Source organism: Gopherus evgoodei, chromosome 5, assembly GCF_007399415.2.
Source record: "Gopherus evgoodei ecotype Sinaloan lineage chromosome 5, rGopEvg1_v1.p, whole genome shotgun sequence".
NCBI lineage: Eukaryota > Metazoa > Chordata > Testudines > Testudinidae > Gopherus > Gopherus evgoodei.
In genome coordinates, this window is record NC_044326.1 from 137593686 (window position 1) to 137610799 (window position 17114).

General features: G+C 43.9%; 1 protein-coding gene across 3 annotated transcripts in view; it reads left to right on the forward strand.

Annotated features, from left to right (window-relative positions):
* Positions 1–17114, forward strand: part of TECRL (trans-2,3-enoyl-CoA reductase like) — a 117792-nt gene that overhangs the window by 25130 nt on the left and 75548 nt on the right. The gene's annotated exons all lie outside the window — the stretch shown is intronic.

Sequence of the window (17114 nt, forward strand, 5' to 3'; positions counted from 1 at the left end):
CTTAATGCTTGGAAAAGTTTGTCAACTTAATTTTCATGATACTCCACCCCAGGGCTTAGATTGGCCTGACAGCTGTTTTGGAGTAACAGTGACACCGTGGGAGTGCTGTGGCCTCCCAAATCTGTAGGAGGGTAATATAAAATGCAGCTGACTCTCTAAAAAGGGGTAAGACTTTTCAGGTCTTGATATTATAGTAGCAACTAAAGGCCACCACAGAGATTGGGCCCTGCAGTACGTTGGGTGTTGTACCACACATAGTCACTGACTGTCTTGCCTATCTAGACTCCATTCTTCAAGGTGAAGGAGGTAGTGTTTAGAGTGGGTTGGGAATCTTTTGCTGAAATATCTCCTCCATCACAATGCCAGCTTGCCAAAATGGAAACGTTTTGCAGACAAATATCGGTTTTGATTAACCCTTTGTCAGGAAGGCTTCAATTCCAAGATACAATTTTTGGTCAAAACCAGGGATAGGCAGGGAGCTGCCACCCACCTCCCAAATAGTTGATGGCAAGTGGTTGGGGCATTCATTTGGGAGGTAGGAGAGTGGCACCTAAGTCTCTATTCAGAGCAGGGACTTAACCTGCCTCTTCCACATCCTGCATGAGTGTTCAAACTATGGGGCTATTGGCCATTTGGGGTGGGTCGTGTATGTGAGTGCTCTCTCTGGTTCATGCAGAAATTAAAAGGCCTTGGTTTCATCCTGATGCTCAACAAAACCAAATGTCAAAACCTCAATCTTTCATGAAATGGAATTCTTGCTTTCTGGCCAGCTCTAGTAGTATTGTCTCCATTTTACAGATGAGGCAAGGCACAGAGGTCACGTGATTTGCTCAGGGTCACACTGTAAATCTGTTACAATCCAGAATTACACCCTCTCTTTCTAGTTCCTTTAGCATTGGACAATCCTTCCCCTCTTCTAGGGTTGCTCTTCTTTTGGTCTTTTTCACATAGTTGAGTATAAAGCAATGGATCTTGTTTATTTGTACATTATAGAGCTGGTGTAGATGTAGATTCAATTAAGAACAAGCTTACTTGAATCTGCATTCCCTCCCTCTCCACATGCACCTCTAAAAATGAGTGGTGATGAAAACCTTGGAGTAGGAGCTGGGAATGCACCTAGACGCCAAAGCTTTGTCTAAAATATCTATGGAGAATCCTGATGGGTGTGAAAGGAACTGTGGTTTGCATGATTCTTACCTCTGTGGTATATGAGGCTGTCCCTGGCTCACTTCTGCAGCGTGAGCATTAACTGTTTCCCAGAAGAAGTGATTTGACGTTTTGTGTATGTCTTCCAAAGATAAAACAAAGGAAATATGTGGTACCTAATTATCTTCCTTCCTTCCAACTGCTGACTGTAGAGGCAATGATGCAATATGTCTTCTCTTCCCCCTTTGAGCTGTTGGGCCAAATTTGGGAGATGGTGCATTTGAAAACAATTGGAAAGAAAACTAGTAAGTGTATTCATCTGTAGCAGGCCTCTTATTTGCATTTCCTTTGGTTTAGCTAAGGCTGTTAGCCTGTAGATCCTCACTCAGATAATATCCTGATGCTTATCACTGTTTGTGTATATAAGCATCTTCTACATTGACATGGGCTTTCTGAAGCTGGCTATACCAGTCTGATTGGACCGTGACCCATCAAATAAATGCCATGTGTGCTTGTGATGCCATTTAATCTATGCTCGTGATGTGAGAAAACAGAGTGATGCCACTTCAGCAACTTTTATATTGAATAGTATCTTCAGAGCCTGTCCCAAAGCCCACTGAAGTAAATGGAAATCTTTCTACTGAGTTCCATGGACTTTGATTAAAGGATATGACCCGTAGGTAGCCCCACTGTTATCCTGATGTACAATGGTGACAAAGCAAATATCACTATAGTCTATAGAATAATGCTCATCCACAAGTGCTTACTGCCATATGTCCTTTTTCAAATAGTCACCACAAGCAAATATACTGCAATGTCTTTTTTAATTCTGAATTGTGTCTCCAGATAATCACAATGTTGAAATAAATAGGTCCTGATTCTGCCGCCCTTATGATAGTACCTTCCTCCATCCCAACTCTCTGAGCTCTGTGAGAGTAAGGTACTCCTCAAGATAAACTAATGGAAGCAGAGATAGTCCCTTAGGATTGCAGTCACGCTCCAGACATCTCTTTGCAATTCCCATTCTCTAGACTAAGAGCTCAACATGAGGAGAAAATACCTGGTATTAAAAGGTTCTTAACTCCAGGGGAGAAAGGCAATGCAAGAACCACTGGCGGGAACTTAAAGCCAGAAAAATTCAAACTAGAAATGGGGCACAATTTTTTTTCAAGAGGGAAAGGGATTAACCATTAGAACAAACTAGCAAGAAAAGGGACTAATTTTTCCATTGTTTGATCTTTTCAAATGGAGACTGGGTTCTGCTCTGGAAGAGATGCTTTTGCCAAACACAAGTTACTGGGCTCAGCACAAGAGTAACTGGGTGAAGTTCTATGCAGAAGATCAGACTAGATCTAATGGTCCCTTCTGGGCTTAATCTCTGAATCTCAGGGCTGAATTTGATTATGAACACTTGCAGTTGATTACTTTAAACATCCTTTATTGTGACTGCTCTTAAATTATTTCTTTGTCTTTATAAAGCTTTGAGAAATTCAGAACAGGAATGGCTTGAAAACTGTTAACGTTTTTGTGAAGAATGTTGTGGACAGCTGGCGGTTGTATCTGTTCAATGAAAGGTGTGATTTATTTTTTTCAAATAAATTCACTTAAACTGGTGCAAATTCCTGTACAGACTCTTAAATTGACTTAAACTTGGTTTATATGGTTCAGACATTAATGCTAAAAATTCCACACAAGGATGTACACCAGTTTAACTAAGATCAAGCTGAAATTTTTTTTGTTTGGTTAAAGCTTTGCAACCTTGTGTGAAACCAGCCTTGTGACAGCATTCATTACCTTACCTAATAGTACCTTATTCCTCATGTACTCCTAATGACATGGATGGAGCTATGCATGGAGTACGTTGCTATTTAGCATGAGTAAAGGTATGACAATGTAGCTCTATATTGCCCACTGGACGAGCTTTGTGACCCAGCTTTTCCTGTAAGTTTTTATTCCTCACTACTCTATTACTTCTGTCTAAAAGCTGGATTGTTCTCTTAGGGCTGGTCTGTACTATGGGGGAGGGGAGGGGGAAGAGAATCAATCTAAGTTACATAGCTTCAGCTACACAAATAACGTAGCTGAAGTCTACATACTTACATCTACTTATCATGGTGACTTCACTGCAGTGTGTCGATGAGAGATGCTCTCCCGTCGATTCCCTTTGCACTTCTCGTTGAGGGGGAATACCGGAGTTGACACTAGAGCGATCGGCAGTCAATTTATCACATCTATACTAGACATGATAAATCAGCCCCCTCCCTGTCCCCAGATCAATCGCTGTCCATCGATCTGGCCAGTAGTGTAGACAAGACCTCATTTGAGCACTTCTTTCCTACCAGTTCTGATTTTCTATTTTTTCCTCAATCCAACTCTGTCATATTTGGTTGAATTTCATCGCTTTTCTCCCACTTATAGCTGCTAGCCTTCATGTGTGTGCACATGCATAGATGCACAAATGGGGCATGAAGGGAAGGCAATCAGTAAATACAAACCTTTTACGTGGGGGCAGAAAATAGTTGCAGTTGTAGAGGCTACATTTTCAATGTAGTGCTTTCCATAATGGTCAGTCTATGTGAAATTGTATCTTCACTGTAGATAACTGATGGTATGAAATATCTCACTCGCTAATACTGTCATTCTGTGGTTCCCAGACTAGGGTGTTCTCAAAAAAGCATGCATGTGCCCCTGCTCCCTCTTCATCCATTTCCTGTTGATCACTCTTGTTAAGTTCTCTCCCTAGCTTGTACCCTGCCTTAGTGAGCAAGTCATCTCTGTTCAACACCAATCCTTTCCTAGTAGTGATCAGGATCTGTTTCATTGCCCACCACAATGAAGAAGGGAGTGGCAACTGAATTATAGATTTATTTATTTTAAAGAGCGTGATGGATCATGATCACCAGGTTACCAATTGTTACTGTTTTTGTGTTTGTTTTTTTTTTTTGATTTTTTTAGATTCTAATTGCAGTAGATTCTAACTCAGTTTCTTCAAGAGCTCATAGGAACACATTCTGAAGTCCGTTCTTTGTCCTCACTCAGGCAAAACTTCCATTGGCTTGACAGTCCCATTGAAGTCACACTTAGCAGTGTTATAGTTTGTTACATTGATCTGAATGGAGCAAACCTGGTCTACAGCAGCTGAGGACCAGGCCCTCTAGCATTTATGAATCAGGGAAGAGTAGTTTAGGGTGAGCTACCCTCCCCTCTCAGGTTCAGGGTTTGTTCTACCAAATCTGATGCAAGGCTAAACTTTTGGAGTTGATTTCCGGGGCATTCTCTAACTTTTATTATTTTGCAAAGTTTTGTTAGAGTTGGGAAAGATGCTTGAGGATTACAAAGTGGAAAATGTAATTACTCAAGGATCAGGGAACCAGTCTCCAGAACAGGTGATAAAATGGGGAAGCTATCCAGCATACTGATCAGGGAAAGGATTTCAAGGTTATGGGCAGACATTGCTGAGGAAAAAATGGTTGCATCAGCAGAAGAGTAGAATACTAGAATGATATTGCTGGATCATAAAGCAACGTAGCCAGCCAGAAGAGGGCTCGATAACCTCCATGGGACAGGAAAGGGGAGACCTGTCTGAGGTCATGGACATGACTCAGGAGTGACCCAGGGCTGCAAGTGAGCTGCAGCTCTGGTTGGAGGCGGCAGCAACTACCAGTAAAGGGAGAGCTGGAGAGCAGGCCCCTGGGGAGGTGGGGCCGGACGGCCTGAGAGCTGGACAGAGTCACTCCCTGTTGCTTGCAAGGGACTAGCCGGAGCTGTAGAGGGAGTAGAAGGGTCATTGTGCACCCAAGTGACCTTCACATCCCTGGACTGCTCGGCCCCTATGACCTGGGTTGGAAATTGATGGGTTTATCGGTTAGATGTGACTGTTAAAGCAATCAAGGCCTGGGTGTCTCCACCTTTCATTTCTGGCATCCCTGGAAGAAATCTCTTCCTGGACTGAAGTATTCTAGGGAGTCTACCCCAGGCTAGACCCCACACAGCCCAATGCTTGGGGCATGTATGGAGCTGACACACTGCCAGACAGGGAGAGGGAAGTGGAGTCAGTTACAATATGAAACAAGCAGTAAAGGAAGATTCTGGCTGGTGCGGGTGCCACCCAAGCACACATTGGCTACAGTCTGTCTCCCTCAAGTCGTGGCTGGGCCAGCTTGTGATTGAGCCTGCTACAGCATTGCTAAGAGATGCATCTCTCAGCACAGGCAGCAGAGGCTTATGCTGTAAGCTGAAGAGATCTCAGGCTTGATTCCAGTCGATGTAGACAGACCCTGCTTAGCATTCTTCTTGATCTAACAAGTGTTACTAGAGTGAGCTCAGCCGTGTGAAAAACAAATGAGTGGACTAAAATCCTCGTCCTCTAGATCAGTGTTTCTCAAACAGGGGTCGCCGCTTGTGTAGGGAAAGCCGCTGGCGGGCCAGGCCAGTGTGTTCACCTGCCCCATCCGCAGGTCCAGCCACTCGCGGCTCCCACTAGCAGTGTATCGCTGCTCCGGGCCAATGGGAGTTGCTGGAAGCAGCGGCCAGTACGTCCCTTGGCCCGTGCTGCTTCCAGCAGCTCCTATTGTCCCGGAGCAGTGAACCACGGCCAGTGGGAGACATGATCGGCTGGACCTGCAGACACAGCAGGTAAACACACTGGCCTGGCCTGCCAGGGGCTTTCCCTACACAAGTGGCGACTCCTGTTTGAGAGACCCTGCTCTAGCTGCAAAACCTGGATCTGCCATCATTTGAGATAAAAGATGGTACAAGAGTGCTCTTCAAATGAGAAGTTTATGTAGGTAAATACTTAGCAGATGCAGCACCAGTAGATGGTGCTCAATAAAATAGGAAGAATCGGCTGTAGGCTTTATAGGACCAATAAACTGAGTTTCTGTGTATTGCAAATGGCTTCCTCTGTGCAGATGTTTACATGGGGTGCTGAATGGAGGAGATCTCAGACTCTAGGGTCAGAAGGGGCCAACATGATCATCTAGTCTGACCTCCTGCACAAAGCAGGCCACAGAACCCTACCCATCCACTTCTATAACAAACCCCTAACCTATGTCTGAGTTATTGAAGTCTTCAAATTGTGGTTTGAAGACCTCAAGCCGCAGAGAATCCACCAGCAAGTGACCTATGCCCCACGCTGCAGAGGAAGGCGAAAAACCTCCAGGGCCTCTGCCAGTCTGCCCCGGAGGAAAATTCCTTCCTGACCCCAAATATGGTGATCAGCTAAACCCTGAGCATGTGGGCAAGACTCACCAGCCAGCACTCAGGAAAGAATTCTCTGCAGTAACTCAGATCCCATCCCATCACAGACCACTGGGCATACTTATCTGCTGATAATCAAAGATCAATTGCAAAAATTAAGCTATCCCATCATACCATCCCTTCCATAAACTTATCAAGCTTAGTCTTAAAGCCAGATATGTCTTTTGACCCCACTACTCCCCTCCTAAGGCTGTTCCAGAACTTCACTCCTCTAATGGTTAGAAACCTTCTAATTTCAAGTCTAAACTTCCTAGTGTCCAGTTTATACCCATTTGTTCTTGTGTCTACATTGGTACTAAGCTTAAATAATTCCTCTCCCTCCCTAATATTAATCCCTTTGATATATTTATAAAGAGCAAGCATATCCCCCCTCAGCCGTCTTTTGGCTAGGCTAAACAAGCCAAGCTCTTTGAGTCTTCTTTTATAAGGCAGGTTTTCCATTCCTTGGATCATCCTAGTAGTCTGTCTCTGAACCTGTTCCAGTTTGAATTCATCCTTCTTAAACATGGGAGACCAGAACTGCACAGAGTATTCCGGGGGGGTCTCACCAGTGCCTTATATAACGGTACTAACACCTCCTTATCTTTGCTGGAAATACGTCGCCTGATGCATCCTAAAACCACATTAGCTTTTTTAACGGCCATATCACATTGGCGGCTCATAGTCATCCTGTGATCAACCAATACTCCAAGGTCCTTCTCCTCCTCTGTTGCTTCCAACTGATGTGTCCCCACTGTATATCTAAAATTCTTAGTATTAATCCCTAAGTGCATGACCTTGCACTTTTCACTATTAAATTTCATCCTATTACTATTACTCCAGTTTACAAGGTCATCCAGATCTTTCTGTATGATATCCCGGTCCTTTATATCTCCTTTTGTGCTTGTTCTAAAAACCCTGGATGCTGGTGAAAAGATTCCCTTTGACTTCACTTGCTTTGCATCAGGCCTTTAATGTATGGTAGTGTTGAGTACCCTCTCCTCTCTGTGGTTTGGCAAGCAGAAGGTAGCAACAACAACAGCCACACAGAGAGAGGAGATCACAGCTCTGTGGGCCTCTAGCCACCTCCCTGCTGGCTTCTTTCTGACCATCCAAGGCTGTCTGCCAGCTCTGCTCCTACAGTGGCTACTCTTGCTAAGCTGAGCACCGCAGAGAAGCCAGAGTGTGGGGAATGCAGACTGTTTGGAAGAAGAACAGCTCATTTAAAAACTGCTGCTTCATGTTTGCATGCAAGCCTGGGCCAGGTTTACAAAAGGGGGCAAGGGGATGTGTGGGTCATGTGGGGGAGGGGATACCTAGGGTATAGCCTTCCCTTCCAGCAGCTGTACTAAGGCCAGCCCCACACAGAATCATAGAATATCAGGGCTGGAAGAGACCTCAGGAGGTCATCTGGTCCAACGCCCTGCTCAAAGCAGGACCAACCCCAACTAAATCATTCCAGACAGGGCTTTGTCAAGCCAGGCCTTAAAATTTCTAAGGAAGGAGATTCTACGACCTCCCTAGGTAACCCTCCAAGTGAAATATTGTTTCCTAATATCCAACCTAAACCTTCCCCACTGCAACTTGAGACCATTGATCCTTGTTCTGTCCTCTGGTACCACTGAGAACAGTCTAGATCCATCCTCTTTGGAACCCTCCTCCAGGTAGTTAACGGCTGCTATCAACCCCCCCCCCACCCACTCTTCTCCTCTGCAGACTAAGTAAGCCCAGTTCCCTCAGCCTCTCCTCATAAGTCATGTGCCCCAGACCCCTAATCATTTTTGTTGCCCTCCTCTGGACTCTCTCCAATTTATCCACATCCTTTCTGTAGTGGGGGGACCAAAACTGTATGCAGTACTCCAGGTTTGGCCTCACCATCCTCGAATAGAGGGGAATAATCGCTTCCCTCCATCTGCTGGCAGTGCTTCTACTAATACAGCCCAGTATGCCATTAGCCTCCTTGGCAACAAGGGCACACTGCTGACTTATATCCAGCATCTCGCCCACTGTAATCCCCAGGTCCTTTTTTGCAGAACTGCTGATTAGCCAGTCAGTCGGCAGCTTGTAGCGGTGCATGGGATTCGTCTGTCCTAAGTGCAGGACTCTGCACTTGTCCTTGTTGAACCTCATCAGATTTCTTTTGGCCCAATCCTCCAATTTCTCTAGGTCACTCTGGACCCTATCCCTCCCCTCCAGCATATCTACCTATCCCCCCAGTTTAGTGTCATCTGTAAACTTGCTGAGGATGCAGTTAATCCCATCATCCAGATCATTAATAAAGATGTTGAACAAAACCAACCAACCGCTGTTTGACAATTGAGTCAGGTGCAGCCAAAATCATTAGATCAACTTAACAAAATGTGGAAACTCGGTCAAAATACAAAGGATGAATATAAACAAAACACAAGTATGTAGGGACAAAATTAGAAAAGCCAATATACAAAACAAGATCAAACTGGTTAGGGACATAAAAGGAAACAAGAAAACATTCTACAAATGCATTAAAAGCAAGAGAAAGACCAAGGACCGAGTAAGTCTGTTATTCAACGAGGGGGCGAAAGACAATAAAAGAAAATCTGGAAATGGCTGAGGTGCTTGATGACGTCTTTGTTTCAGTTTTCACCCAGAAGGTTGGTGGCGATTGGATATCTAACATAGTGAATGCCAATGAAAATGAGGCAGGATCAGAGTCTAAAATCACCAGGGCCTGATGAAATGCATCCTAGGATACTCAAGGAGCTGACTGAGGCCATGTCTGTCTCATTAGCAATTATCCTTTGAAGAGTCATGAAAAACTGGAGACATTCCAGAAGACTGGAAAAGAGCAAACATATTGCCCATCTATAAAAAGGGAAATAAGGATAACCTGGGGAATTACAGACCAGTTGGCTTAACTTCTGTACCCAGAAAGATAATGGAGCAAATAATTAAGAAATCAATTTGCAAACACCTAGAAGATAATAAGGTGATAAATAACAGTCAGCATGAATTTGTCAAGAACAAATCATGTCAAACCAACCTGATAGCTTTCTTTGAAATGGTAACAAGCCTTGTGGATGGGGGGAGGTGGTAGATGTGGTATATCTTGAGTTTAGTAAGGCTTTTGATACTGTCTCGCATGATCTTCTCATAAACAAACTAGGAAAATACAACCTAGATGGAGCTACTGTAATATGTGTGCATAACTGGTTGGAAAATCATTCCCAGAGAGTAGTTAACAGTGATTCACAGTCATGCTGGAAGGGTATAACAAATGGAGTACCGCAGGGAGCAGTTATGGGTCCGGTTCTGTTCAATATCTTCATTTTATATAATGGCAAAGAGAGTACACTTATAAAGTTTGCAGATGATACTAAGCTGGGAGGGATTGCAAGTGCTTTGGAGGACAGGATTAAAATTCAAAATGATGTGGACAAACTGGTGAAATGGTCTGAAGCAAATAGGATGAAATTCAATATGGACAATTTCAAAGTAGTCCACTTAGGAAAGAACAATCAGTTGCACACATACAAAATGGGAAATGACTGCCTAGGAAGGAGTACTGCAGAAAGGTATCTGGGGGTCATAGTGAACCACAAGCTAAATATGAATCAACAGTGTAATGCTTTTGCAAAAAAAGTGAACATCATTCTGGGATGTATTAGCAGGAGTATTGTAAGCAAGATACGAGAAGTAATTCTACTGCTCTACTCCATGCTGATTAAGTCTCAAATGGAGTATTGTGTCCAGTTCTGGGTGCCACATTTCAGGAAAGATGTGGACAAACTGGAGAAAGTCCAGAGAAGAGTAACAAAAATAATTAAAGGTCTAGAAAACATGACATGAGGAATGATTGAAAAATATTGGGTTTGTTTAGTCTGCAGAAGAGAAGACTGAGAGGGGACATGATAACGGTTTTCAAGTACGTAAAGTTTGTTACAAGGAAGAGGATGAAGAATTGTTCTTCTTAACCTCTGAAGATAGGACAAGAATCAATGGGCTTAAATTGCAGCAAGGGCGGTTTAGGTTGGACATTAGGAGAAACTTCCTAACTGTCAGAGTGGTTAAGCACTGGAATAAATTGCCTAGGGAGGTTGTGAAATCTCCATCACTGGGGATTTTTAAGAGCAGGATGGACAAACACCTGGCAAGGATGGTCTAGATAATACTTAGTCTTGCCGTGAGTGCAGAGAACTGAACTAGATGACCTCTCAAGGTCCCTTCCAGTTCTATGATTCTATGAAAATGAGACTCTAAAGTCACACATTTGGGATCTTTCCATTTCCTGTCTAGGGGTCAGCCCCTTAGGGTATACCTCTTCAGGGCTTTCTCTGCAATCACAAGGACCAGGGACTCTTTTAAGTGTAGACTGAGATTCCACCTAACTCCAGGAGCTTGGTCTTTAAGGAAAGACACCAAATAGGACACAGTTAACAATAAAAGCATGGGAGCTGAAGAACTCCAGTTATCAGAGAGGATGAGTATTCTTAATACATCAAGTAATTCCATTTGGAGAACAGGCCTGATACTAAGCTACATAGTCTTGAGAGGTAACCAGGCATGCTCTGGGGTTTTGTCATTAAGAATGTCATGAAAGAGGCCAGTGGTTGCTCAGCAACACCTTGCCCTTCAGTTCAGTAGAAGCAGGGAAGTCTGATAATAGTTTTACTAAGAACCTGCAATTCCCATGATCTTTCTATGCTGCCTATTCAAGCTAGAGTCTAGGGTGGGAGAAAGTTAATGAAATCTGTCAGTTTGGATGCCTGGAAAGACAGATCTGCCTATGAATACACCTGCTGGGGACTCAGAAGCTAAATTGTGCTATTTATGGCTCCCCCAAACCAGTTTTGTAGTCTAGGCCTGTCAATCAGCCAGGGAGCCTTCAAATGTCACACAAGCTGAAGAGACACAAATAAGCTGTGTCTAGGACATGAAGGCTCACAGGGGGATCTTTCCTGCCCTCTCCACTGAGGAGAGCAGGTTTTTATTTATATAATACGAAGGGTTTTTTTTTGGAAAAGTGACCTGACCCCATCCTGGGGCCAGTGGCTGGGGCTGGATTCTCTCTCTGGACAGAAAGGTGGTTGTGGAGGGACAGTTTGTAACAATTCACACATTCTCCAGATAGCTCTCACCAGTCCGAAGCTATGACTGCAAACCATCGGCTTGTATAGGGCAGCCAGAATCCCACTGACTAGGTTGGTCGACTGCAAAGCCAATATCCATAGCATCCAATCCCCAGTGCAGCATTACAGATCATATGGGCTTGGCAATCACTTCCATCCGTTCTTTTCAATAAGACTTCCTCCGACCATGCCCATAGTGACTCAGGTGGAAATGCACAATGATGTGTGTTCAGTGGAGACAGATTGTTAAAGCAAAGGAAGTGAAGAATACAGCAAGTTCATTGGGGCAAATTATTCATTCATCTTTGTTGACCTTGTCAATGGAAATGGTTTGATTGGGAGAAGACATTTGGAGGTTTTGGTGCAAATTAAAGATACTAATAGAAACGTGTCATGGTGAATTTCTGTACCACATTAATGAAAAAACATTAAAGCTCTGTACGAGATTTCCTTACAATGATCTTTCTGTCTTTGCTGAGACAACTGCATTTACTGAGCAGGTTTTAACAAACACTTGGATGTGTTTGCTATTACTACTGTAGCATCTATAAACCTGAATTCAGAGTGGGGCCCCTTACTCTGTGTTTGTGCTACGTGTTGTACAAAGTAAGAGACAGCTCCTGCCCTAAAGAACATACAGTCTAAATGGGAGAACAGATAAACGCTTTGATATCATCATGCCTATTTTACAATTAGAGCAGAGACAGTAAGGCCCAGATCTACAAAAGGATTTAGGTGCCCAAGGGTATGTCAGCATTAGAGCAGCACAGCTACAGGGCTGCAGCTGGGCCACTGTAGTGCCATAGTATAGATGCTTCCTACATTGCTGGGAGGGGTGTGTGTGTGTGTGTGTGTGTGTGTTGTTAATCCACCTCTCTGACAGGAGCTAGGTCAACAAAATAATGTCCCCTTCAACTTAGCCGCATCTACACCAGGAGGTGAGTTTGAGCTAATTACAGCACTCAGAGTGTGAATTTTTTCATGGCCTTGAGCCATTAAGCTAGGCCAGTCTAACTTCTAGCTGTAGACCAGGCCTAAGTCTGTGAGGAGGTGGGGCTAAGTTAGAAGTTTGAGCAACAAGGATGATGTCGTGGTGGGAGTCTGCTATAGACCACCAGACCAGGGGGAGGAGGTGGACGAGGCTTTTGTCCAGCAACTAACAGAAGTTACTAAATTGTGAGGGGGCTTCAATCACCCTGATATCTGATGGGAGAGCAATACAGCACTGCACGAACAATCCAGGAAGTTTTTGGAAAATGTAGAGGACAATTTCCTGATGCAAGTGCTGGAGGAACCAACTAGGGGCAGAGCTCTTCTCGACCTGCTCCTCACAAACTGGGAAGAATTAGTAGGGGAAGCAAAAGTGGATGGGAACCTGGGAGGCAGTGAAAATGAGATGGTCGAGTTCAGGATCCTGACACAAGGAAGAAAGAAGAGCAGCAGAATACAGACCCTGGACTTCAGAAAAGCAGAATTTGACTCCCTCAGGGAACTGATGGGCAGGATCCCCTGGGAAAATAATATGAGGGGCAGAGGAGTCCAGGAGAGCTGGCTGTATTTTAAAGAATCTTTATTGAGGTTACAGGAACAAACCGTCCCAGTGATGTGTAGAAAGAATAGTAAATATGGCAGGCGACCAGCTTGGCTTAACAATGAAATCCTTGCTATCTTAAACGCAAAAAAGAAGCTTACAAGAAGTGGAAGATTGGACAAATGACTAGGGAGGAATATCAAAATATTGCTCAGGCATGCAGGAGGGCCAAATCACACTTGGAGTTGCAGCTAGCAAGAGATGTTAAGAATAACAAGAAGAAAGTCAAGGAAAGTGTGGGCCCCTTAATGAAAGAGGGACGCAACCTAGTGACAGAGGATGTGGTAAAAGCTAATGTACACATGCTTTTTTTGCCTCTGTCTTCACGAACAAGGTCGACTCCGAGACTGCTGCACTGGGCAGCACAGTATGGGGAGGAGATGACCAGCCCTCTGTGGAGAAATAAGGGTTTGGGACTCTATAGAAAAGCTGGATGAACACAAATCCATGGGGCCAGATGTGCTGCATGTGAGAGTGCTAAAGGTATTGGCAGATGTGATTGCAGAGCCATTGGCCATTATCTTTGAAAACTCATGGCGTTCTGGGGACTTCTCAGATGACTGGAAAAAGGCTATTGTATTGCTCTTTAAAAAGAGGAAGAAGTACTGTGTTCAGTTATGGGCCCCACACTACAAGAAGGGTGTGGAAAAATTGGAAAGTGTCCAGCGGAGGGCAACAAAGATGATTAGGGGTCTGGAGCACATGACTTATGAGGAGATGCTGAGGGAACTGGGATTGTTTAGTCTGCAGAAGAGAAGAAAGGTGGGATTTGATAGCTGCTTTCAACTACCTGAAAGGGGGTTCCAAAGAGGATGGATCTAGACTGTTCTCAGTGGTAGCAGATGGCAGAACAAGGAGTAATGGTCTCAAATTGCAGTGGGGGAGGTTTAGGCTGGATATTAGGAAAAAAACTTTTTCACTAGGAGGGTGGTGAAGCACTGGAATGGGTTACCTAGGGAGGTGGTGGAATCTCCTTCCTTAGAGGTTTTTAAGGTCAGGCTTGACAAAGCCCTGTCTGGGATGATTTAGATGGGGTTGCTCCTGCTTAGAGCAGGGAGATGGACTAGATACCTCCCGAGGTCCCTTCCAACTCGGATATTCTCTGATTGATTGTTAGGAATCACACCCCCCCCCCAGCATCTGCTATTCGCTAGCTTAGGTGGTGCCCCGATCCACCTCACGTAGTGCATTGGCTGTTGCCCATTCTTAAGCACGAATCTCTCCCATTCATTGTACAGGGCGTCAAGGGGCCTAATTCAGGCTTTGTGGATTCCACTGTGTGGCTAAGCACGTAAAAGCTATGCATTGCCACACTTCGCACTGCAGAGCCTACATGATTCATTAAAGGACACAGCCTATCGGTCTCAGAGCGGAGAACTGAATGCAGAGCTCCACATGGCCACCCGGCCTCTTATGCTTTGTTTTCATCCACACAGCAAGAGATATGAGGCTTCACGATAGGTTCAGTTCTGGACACATCTGCACAAGCATGTTTGTATCATAGACAAGCGCTGGCCTCCTGGTATAGGCTTGTGTTAGCTGAACTGGGGGCTCATGTATCCGAATAAATGCTTGTGGGAAACTTGGTGTTCATTTCATTTATTTGTTAAATGAAGTCCATACAGTGGAGGGGCTACCACTGATGTTGCTTGGTTTGTTTTTTTTTAAAAAAAGCTTATCTGAATGATCAGTTCTGAGACTTTTCCTGAAAGGCATTTTAAATGTTTAGTTCATACTTGTCCTCCACTGTGTTTGTGTCTCGTCATGCTCCTAGGTTTTATCTACAACTCATTTTGGACAGAATTTGCATAGCAAGGGTCAGTGAAAGAAGGCTCCAGCTGCTACTGAAGTATCACACTTGTCTGTGTGTCTCAAGAGTGTGCATGGCGCATGTGTATAGAGAGAGGCATTGGGGTAACCAAATGAAAAGCTTCTTTTGGTACTCTCCGTTTCTTTTTCATGGAGAGTTTGAATTGTGTTGGGTGGAATGATTAGGACTAGCTATTTGATCAGACTCAGAACACCGGATTAAATATTCTTGGAGTAGTGTTTTCTGCAGGTTACAAGCTATTCCTCCTTGAGAATATTTATGATTTGTTTTAACTCATGACACTGGTGCGGCAATCCTGAATTCCTCAGACAAGGAGGATGGCGTTGTGTTTCAAATGCTGGGCAAGGATTTAGGCTGTCTGGGTTCAGTTCCTGATTTTGCTGCAGACTTCCAGTGTAACCTTTGGCGAAGTCACGTAGGGTAGACATTTAAAGGTATTTAGGTTCCTAACGAATAAAAATCTGGTCCTTAGTGCCTAATCCAAAATCTATGGGAGTCATTTCACTATTTGAATGGGTTTGGTTCAGACCCTTTCTCTTTTTTTGACTCAGTTTCTTCTCTATAAAATGGCAATAACTTTTTCCCATCCTTTGCCTGTCTGATCCTGTAAGGAGATGTTGGGACTTTAGCACATATTTAGAGTTAGCGTGTATTTAAGTGTTTTAGTGACTCTCAATGGATTTAAGCACATGCTTACATGCTTTGTTGAATTGGAGGAATCTAGAAGAATGGAGATTTCTGAAATCCAAACTCTACTCTGCTGATTAAATGTTTGTGAAAATAAGACCTTGATAAACACACAAATATTTCAGCATTTAAACCATTGATAGAACAGTCGAGATCATCTCAAAAACATTAATGCAAATGAAAATTGTTTTCTTTTTTGGCAGCTGCTGCTTTGATTTTTATTGCACTGCATTAGCAGGACTACAAATATTTCTGATGAGTAATGTAGTAATAATAATAATAAAAAAGGCAGTGAATCTATTGAGATATATCTTGGAGCAGAACTGGTCCTCTTTGCTCTCTGGGACATTTTTCCTAGCTGAGATTTACAGAGCTCTAACACTGCATCATAACGACATCCTATGTAAACAATCTCTGAACAAATGTAAGATGTCATTTAAATGCCTCATTAGGAAAAGGAAATTTCATAGATTATTTGATGTTGTTGTGACTTTTTTATTGTACTTTTATTAATTTATGTTTGCATTTGCAGGGGATTTAATTGACAGATATGCAAGAGAAACAACATAACTCTTTTCCAAGGCTGCTGTACTGTGTCCTATTTATTATTGAAGTGCATAGGAGCCATCTGAGAATGTGGCTCCATTGTAATGGGTGCTGCATAAACACATAGTGAGGCCTGAGGAGTTTACAGTTCTGATCACAGTGCAGCAGGTTCAGGCCTACAAAATGCTACCAACATAGCTTTGATTCTTTTAAAAAACTTCCTGGACTAATTTAGACTCTGACCTTCAATGTTTCCCTAGTAACAGACATTGTTGGGATTAAGCCTGTGTTCTCAGTGGGCATGTTGGGACAAACAGTGGACCCTGGGAACAAACAGTGTAATGAAAGTTCAACGGCAGAGCTGCTGAGCCAGGAGAGGAATCCTGGCCCGAGAGTTGTCAATGGCAAAACCCCTAGTGATTGCAGTGGGGTCAGATCTCTCAGTGGGCTCAGTACCTATAAACGGGCTGGATTTCCCAAATCTTCGCTCCCATGGAGGCACCTGAATGAGGTGAGGAGATTTGCAGAAGAGCTCAAGACTCAGCAGTTCCCCAGGGGAGCTACTAAGATCTTCTGCAAACGTAGCCGTATGTGACATGCCAAGTGATCTGCCGAAAGGCACAGTCCTGCAGGTGTTGGTGGGATACAGAATCCCGAGATACATGGCGATGATCTCCCCTGTTAAAAGTTAAGACAAAGGAATGATCTCTCTGTTCTGAGCTCTCACAGGGGCCTACCAGAGGAAGAGGAAATTCCGAACTGACTGTAAGGATCCTAGTGCAGCCTCTGGTGCAGGTCAGAGGAGAATAACATGATTCTCTCGGCAGTTAGGCCCAGAGGCACAAAGGCTCCTAATGTTTGGCTAAATCAAGAGAATTTAGGAGCCTAATTACTTCTGTGGCTCTGGACCGTAGTACATAACCAGCTGAAGTGCTGGTCCAGTCCCAGCACCCTGCTGCTGAAGCTATTG